An 8,790-nucleotide genomic window follows, 5' to 3' on the forward strand; every position below is an offset into this window, starting at 1 on the left:
TAAAAATCCTCCCGCGGGACGCGGTTTTAACTCCAAACTCGGGATATATCTGCATCTATTTTTTTGTAGTAAAAACATAGTAAAAAAAAAGTCACGTGCTTATACCTCATTCATGCCATTGGCCGGAATATACAATTGTATTATGGGTAACTAGTGATCACGTGATTGTGTGTTTACTTCCATATATGGTGATAGTTTGCTTGCCATTTCTTCGGAGAAATTGATTTATTTTAAAATATTTAGACCCCAAAATGTTATTAATATTGCATGCATATCATTTTGACTCACATATGTATTATTTTACTATAAATAATGAACTGAAATGAGTTATAAAACTGTCATTTCCACGTTTTGTAAATAAATGATATAATGCGAATTGACCAATTCAACAGGTCTAACCGTCTAATCTAGGATCAGCGAAGATCGGCTACTCCCGGCTAAATTCGTAGAATTCTAAATTTATATTTATATATATTATTACCTGCTTTAGGGTTCAGAACATATACATACATATAACACAGAGAAAATAAGATCTTCTTCAAAAGGCCTAATTATGTATAAATACCAGGTCAGAGAAATCACTCTATTTGGAAGTTAACACACACTCATGTGATCACTAGTTACCCACTAATACAATTCCATATTTATTTCGGCCAATGGCATGAATGAGGTGTAATCACGTGACTTGTTTTACTACGTTTGACTACAAAGAACGCGTGTTTTGTACCATTATTTGGAAAATCCCCCGCGGATCGTGATTTCATTTCCACCATTTGAAACAGAAGGCTTAGAGTAGACTTTGATTGTGAAACATTGATAAATTGAAGATTACATGTTGTGCCATGGCAGATGTCAAAGTTCATGTACATGTATATACTCGACAAATACTTGAAACATTATCTAATAAATTTGTGTTGAAATTATAATTGATGTTGACCAGGAAATGTACCAGTCTAAATTTTGGTTGAATAATGCACGGAAAGTGAGTTAATCTTAACTTTTCCACTTTGTGGAAAATCCTTCAAAACGGATTTATCTCCCTTGATTAAAATGACAAACCATGTACCTTTGCTATGATATAAAGTTTTTTTTTTTCATTTTTTTTTTAAATTCAATAATGAATGCAGATCAAATATATTAATCAAATATGTGTATTAATTTAATTTGAAACATGTTTGTTTTGCTGAAAATTTGCCAAAAAATTAATAGCAATACAAAATATTCATGATTGTAATTTGATTGTTGTTGTTTTTGTACTTGCTGTAAAATAAAAAAAAACGTGTTGTGGAGAAGAAGTTTATTAAAATTTGAATTGTTTACAAATGGATGAGAGTTGAGAATGAACAGAAGGCAATAAGGATATATATGTCTAACAGTCACCTGAATTCCGATATGCACAGTTATAAATAATGTTTTGCTTAAAAAACAAACAAATAAATATGTCTCAGCCCTGTGACTTGGCACTTAGGTCAAGATCATTGTTTTGAACAAATTTTGTATACCTTCATCCCCTTTGGCCCAATAACATGTCCATGTATGAGGTTCTTGGTTATTAAGAAGATTGTAAATTGTTTACAACAGACACTGGATGATGCCGGCCAAAAGACAATTGCAATAGGTCACACAGGAGGAGATTAATTCAACACACAACCATATATACTTTCTATACTTTTTCACATAAATCATTACATATAATCCTTGTACACATCCATATCAGTGGCGACGCTAACAGGAAATTAATGAATATGCAAAATGGCGTGCGAGCGTCGAAGGGTCGATATTTTGGTGTTTGGAGGTCCGGGGGTCTCTCCCGGAAAAATATTACGAATAAGAATGGCTGAGATAATTTTTACGATGTATTTTGATGATTTTGCGAACGCCGAATGCGCGAGATTTTGGTGTTTGGGGGGTCCGGGGGTCTCACCCGGAAAAAATATTACGATTTTGATGATTTTGCGAGCGCTGAATGCGCGAGACTTTGGTGTTTTGGGGCTCCGGGGATCTCCACCGGAAAAAAAATTACGATTTTGATGATTTTGCGAGCGCCGAATGCGCGAGACTTTGGTGTTCTGGGGTCCAGGGGTCTCCCACGCGAAAAATATTACGATTTGGAATGGCCAAGATGACTTTTACGGTGTATTTTGAGGATTTTAATCGGTTCTTAACGTGGTAATTTTTCGATTTACATTTACCTGCATTTAGAAATTATAATTGTGAATGTCGTCATATCATTATGCAACCCTGCTCGATCTGAACATACGACTTCACACCATCAGCACATTGTTGTTTAACTACAAAAAATAATGAATTGATTTAATTGTCTTGCTTAGACATATAAACAATTTAATATTTTAAGAAACATTTTTGAAATAGTAGAATCCCTTGATGGACATTTTTAGTCTAGTTCATGTGTATTGAATTTTTATTATTAAAGGTTTGAACATTACGTGCTTGAACTTTTAGGAAAAGCGACAAAATTTTCTAAAATGAAGTACGAAAAATGTGCAGGAGGACCCTTTTCTTCCTACGCCCCTGCAGTTGCACATTTAAAAAGTTTAATGAACTTGGTACCCACTACTGACTGATGTAAATCATGCCAATAAAAGATGGATCTTTTCTCTATTTCTGTAATTCTTTACCTTTTTCTTTCCTCTTGGAAATGTTTTATAACATGGGAAAACTAAAAATGAAGTCTATATAGCAGGAATAACAAAACACATAGCCACCTGTCAGCCATGGTTTTTTTTTCTGATTGGTCACCCGAGTTCGGATACAGAATAAAACAAATGCATGCACTGTATATAAGCACCATATATTGGCCTATCAGGCCCATGAAATCAGCCAGTGATGATATCCATTTAACCTTTTAATATATGAAGAGTATTTGATTCCATTACATCTGTTTCCTATGAAAATTGAGCAAATAATGCTCATAAATGTGTTTCCCTAATATATAAACTATATTGGTTGAGACCTTTCAATCTATGAGAGGCCTTGAGACCTTTCTGAGTTATCTATGAATGTAGTACCAAAGCTCTGACAAACAAAATGCACACGGTGTGAACTACGATACATTTTGCACGTACTACGGAACACTATCGAGTGCAGCAAGATTTAGACTACAGGTACTGCACTACGTGTGAACACGGTGTCCACTTCAGGTGGACATCGTGTCCAGGTAAAATGTCCCACTACATCCAGACCACATAAATTGAAATATGAGAAAATGTGTATTGATTCCCAATTGGACTTTGACCAGAAATAGTTATTGCGATCAGAAGCTGCCATGTAAGCGTTAATTCTGGAAATCATTCGTACTGTAATGTTTATTTGAATAGATACATATAAAGTAAAATGTATCAATATATATTATTATCGTACAATTTAATTTATAAATAAGGACGTTAATTATAGAATTTATGAAAGCAAATTAACTGCGTTGCAAATTAACTGCGTACGGTAAAAACCACATACTGGTTATGTCTCATCAATGGATAGTTCCCAGTAAAAACTATTTTTCCTAGCTAGTGATAAGTAATTTAAAGATGAAATTCTTTTTCAGACGCATAAAGTGATGAACCTTGCGTGGAGTAAGATTTTTAGTATAAGCAAATCGTCGCCAAAGAGATATTTTGATCGGCAAATTATTTTGATTAAAAAGAATATATTGATGGGCATAATAAAAGCAAGGACATATAAACATAAACAAATTAAATTCTTCATAAAATGTTTAACTATGTATGTATGGAATATAGCTTTCTAAACGGCAAGGTGCGCGAAATAGTTTGTATAATACGTATACATTTGCTACATGGAACCTGGCGCGTTGCAAAGCATTGGATAAATGAGAAATCGTTCATGAGACGTTAAAACTCGGCATTAGAAATTACACTTTATTACACTCAACCGATTGAGGAACCAGTAAGCACTGGCTTAAGAAAGCAAAAAATTTATTATCGGGCATTGTAGACCCCTAGGCTAGGACTGCAGTTGCTATGGTCACTTGGACTTCATACTGTTCCATCAACCATCAACACGGGTATGATAATCTAAATTACCTAACATTGGTCAGAGTGGGGCCAGGGGCCTGGGCCTTCTTTGGGCACCCTTCAATATGTTCAGTCAAGTGTATCACAGACTAACAACACCTGTATACGTGTACCGGTAGTACCTTATCCCAACCCCAGGAGGTCCATTTATAGCATGCTGTACTTAGGTGGCAGCCTCTCTACATACATACATTGTACTCATCACATAAATACGTACAGTTATACAACAATGCTAGTCAATAGGGATATGTGTTTTAACTGGTAGTGCATTTTAATTTATTTGTTAATGAAGCTTTATATATTAAAATTAAAAATAATCTAAATACCAAGTGTATATATATAGTTTACTAAAACATTTATTTCAAGATTATTGGAATATCATATTTCATCCAATATCTTTTCATTAATTTATTTTTTTACACTGGCTTTTTACATATATCAGAAACCTGATTATCATGACAATGTATATAAAATACCATATTACAATGTTGAATAAGTACCTAATCTACATTAATTTTGATTATAATATACACATGTATTATTGGTAAATTCAAGGTTGTGACAGACATGCATGATTTACGCATTGTACAGCTACCGTCAGCTCCACTTCACGACTGCCTGTCATGACAATAATTGAGGTGTATTCAGCGTCACTTTCTATATGTTTTGCCAGCTAGTTTTTACCTCATACCTCGATCATATCATCCCAATCTACCCCCCCCCCCCCCCCGGGAACCGGTGTACATGTTTACCCAGGCTCTACAACAAGCATGTACATGTATCTAATAAGAATGGTACTTATGTGTTTCAAACTCATGAACCTGTATGATTTTTAAACGGTAAAGTATATTTGTTTGTCTTAACAAACTTCCATAGAAACAATTCTAAAATCCATTATTATATAAAGATACTGCCCCCATTCTCATAAAGCCGTGCAAACACAGAAGGTAACGATTCTGCCCTCTGGCCATCTATCGATGGTCACCTTGAGGCACCTGTATAGCTGGATACTGTGGCTTACCTGTATGTTTGACAAGTTATAATTATTGAACCATGACGCAATATACGATCAAGATAACTTGCGGGGTTGGGATCATAAACTTATTGTGTGTACCGGTAATTAAGAATCAAAACAAGCTGAATTGGGTACTTGTAGGTAGACTAGCCACCAATTAGTGGAGGACGTCATATAGTTTGAAGTGGATTTAATTCTGCATGATCTTTTAAAGACGTTCAGATTTTAATAAAGAATATGTAATTAAGCTATTTTTACGTACAATACTTTTATTAACTTAAAATAGCAAGACAAATATTATAAAAGTGTATATATCTTAATGAAAGACGATCTACAAGGGTATCGCTAGACAACTGATTGATAGGCACCAAATCTTTCTGTTTAAGCTATGTATTACCCGGTATATGATTGTATTACTGCATATAGCTGATAGCTTATTATAAAAGAAAAAGTGTCTCAAAAGCACATTAGGACTGGTTTTTGCTGTAATTCAAAGTTGTTTTTGACTTGTGAAAATGCTTGATGTATGATATATATATATATATATATATATATTTAATGCAATTTACCCGTAAAAACATTTACTTTTGAAAAACGTAATATAGACAATTTAAGATAAGAAATGGAAACTACTGATATAAAATTAAATAGACATATACTTAATGAATATAAATCAATCTTTATTACATGTAAGCACATAAGCCCGTGTTTCTGCACGCACCGTGTCTACCCTGAAGAGTAAACCAACGTGCACTCCGTGTCTAAATCTGTAGTCTAAACCCCTCGAGCACGTCCGTGTCTACCTGTATCAAACAACGATTACTTCCGTGATTGCCACTGTAACCTTTAGTCGTACTACCAACTGTATAGCACATAAGCCCGTGTTTCTTAGTATATGTGTACATACATGTATGTACATGTACATGTATTAGATTCCCAAAAGATAAGTGGGCTATGTGGAAGCTGTATTTGTTTGGAAATAATATGGAAAATAAACTATGATATGATAGTATTGCTAACAATTTCAAATGGTGGAAATGAAACCACGATCCGCGGGGGATTTTCCCAATAATGGTACAAAACACTCGTTCTTTGTAGTAAAACGTAGTAAAACAAGTCACGTGATTATACCTCATTCATGCCATTGGCCGAAATAAATATGGAATTGTTTAGTGGGTAACTAGTGATCACATGAGTGTGTGTTTACTTCCAAATAGAGTGATTTCTCTGACCTGGTATTTATACATAATTTGGCCTTATTTTCTCTGTGTTATATGTATATGTTCTGAACCCTAAAGCTGGTAATAAAATATATAAATATAAATTTAAAATTCTACGAATTTAGCCGGGAGTAGCCGATCTTCGCTGATTTTAGATTAGACGGTTAGACCTATTGAATTGGTTAATTCGTATTATATCATTTATTTACAAAACGTAAAAATGACAGTTTTACAACTCATTTCAGTTCATTATTTATAGTAAAACAGTGCATATGTGCAAGTCAAAAGGATATGCATGCAATATTAATAACATTTTGGAGTCTAATTATTTTCAAATAAATCAATTTCTCCGAAGAAATGGCAAGCAAACTATCACCATATTTGGAAGTAAACACAAAATCACGTGATCACTAGTTACCCATAATACAATTGTATATTCCGGCCAATGGCATGAATGAGGTATAAGCACGTGACTTTTTTTACTACAAAGAACGCATGTTTTTACTACGAAAAATAGATGCAGATGTATCGAGAGTTGGGAGTTTAAAACCGCGTCCCTGGAGGATTTTAGCCCAAAGGTTGAATCTGACCATTAAGACCGTAACAAAAATTCGTTGTGCCTTTATATAAGTGTATCGAGGGATGTAAATATTTATGTATATATATATGGACAGGCCAAGCTAACAAGTAAAGCTGGTTTCCTAATGTGTATTGTGTACCTGTACTGTGACCTTTATGGTTTTTAAATTACATAACTGGTATTTTTCGGGATTCACAAGAAAATACAACATAAAAAAAATCTTTTTTTTTTATTTTTTTTTTTGATTTTTTTTTCATTCATTCTTTTAATATAGTATAGTACGGTATGTACTACATGGACTTGGTACGAATGCCAATCAACAAAACACACACACACAGCTTTGAAACGAATTTTCAACCCACGGTTATATATATTAATAATTCGTTGTATACTTCCTTAGCTCGGGCTAACAGCTACGTACACGCAGGCTACAGTTTCATGGCCGGGATGTGCAGGATCACATTTTTTTTTTTAATTTTGAAATCAAATAAAAACTTGAATTAACAAAATCAACTTCGATCTCTGCTGTATGGCTTTTGCTGCATATACACAGTGCTCTATGAAAGGGTTGCCTTTGATTTTTAGTTTAGATGTCGACATCAATAACTGACAAGTCGGTGTCACACCCGAGCATAAACACGTTAATCGCCGAGTTACCGACTGTCTACATAAATATCTTGGAATCATTATGTGGGCATGTACATGTGGTAAGTCGACATATTCTTCTGTTTATGTCGACATCTTCCGATATAATGTCGACTTAATGCCTTAACGATGTCGACATTATTAAGTCGTAAGTCGGCAAATCGATGGCAGAAATATGCCACCATACTTTTGTATGGATGTAAGGAAGCAATAAAGTTGAATTGAATTTATCATCGGCAATGTCATTGGCTGCAAAAAATTGCTCGAGACATTCGATGTAACAACTGAAATCTTCTTTCCCCTCCACGAACTCGCATATTCTCCCTAATTGGTTATCAGCCTCGTCGCCAGTTGTAATACATGTATCTTGGGTTCCCATAAACTGGTTCCGTCGAACTGATTTATTCTAACAGTAAAACCCGGAAACCGGATACGGAGTTCCGGACATCATACTGAAAGCAGACAACAATGTTAACATGATGAAGCGACAGCACACATTGAGCTATTAATGTCAATTCACTACAAAGATGACAACTCGCGGGAGGGAGTATCTTAATTTCCCAATCTCCTATTTGTAATCTTCTAATATTTACTAAAAGAAGTGTATGGGCCATTTTACGACATGCAGAGAGTACGTGTTTTTTATTCTATATTTGCATATTACAGAGTTATTCCTCGTGCGAGTGATTGTTACGTCGTTTTCTCTGAAAAAAATATGGCGTTACACTCCTCATCCCTTGATGCCGCATTCAATACCTACCCGCATGGGCAGATAACTCTTCAATATTAAAGTGAACAGTCGGGCAAGGATGGCTAAAGTCGGTAAAATGGTGTGAATGTATCCAGTATAATTTCTTATGAAATCGAAATAGAATATCTCTCGTCAAAATCTGTCTGCGTACGAAGAAATTAATTTTAAGTATAGGAATCCTAAAACGTCCTCCCGGCAGCCTATATCGGTGGTTACATTTCCACGCAGCCTCGCTTTCAATGCTTCAACTTTTATTTATTTCAATGGTCAGAACTGGGAAATGTAAGCAGAACTTGACCGTCGTATTAATATGTGAGAACTTTTGGAAGGCCAATGAAAGCATTTAGACTTGTTTTCTTTGCCCGACTATTCACTTTAAAAAAATGGAATAGGCTTCAAATTCTTGATATGACGGTGTTATGGGTATTTTTCTGTTTACTACATTTTTTTGTCTATAACTCGACACATCTATTATACACGAGAGACACACCTTTGACACATAGGTGCGTCACATAAATGACACATAAGTG

This window comes from Argopecten irradians, chromosome 9, assembly GCF_041381155.1.
Source record: "Argopecten irradians isolate NY chromosome 9, Ai_NY, whole genome shotgun sequence".
Taxonomy (NCBI): Eukaryota; Metazoa; Mollusca; class Bivalvia; order Pectinida; family Pectinidae; genus Argopecten; species Argopecten irradians.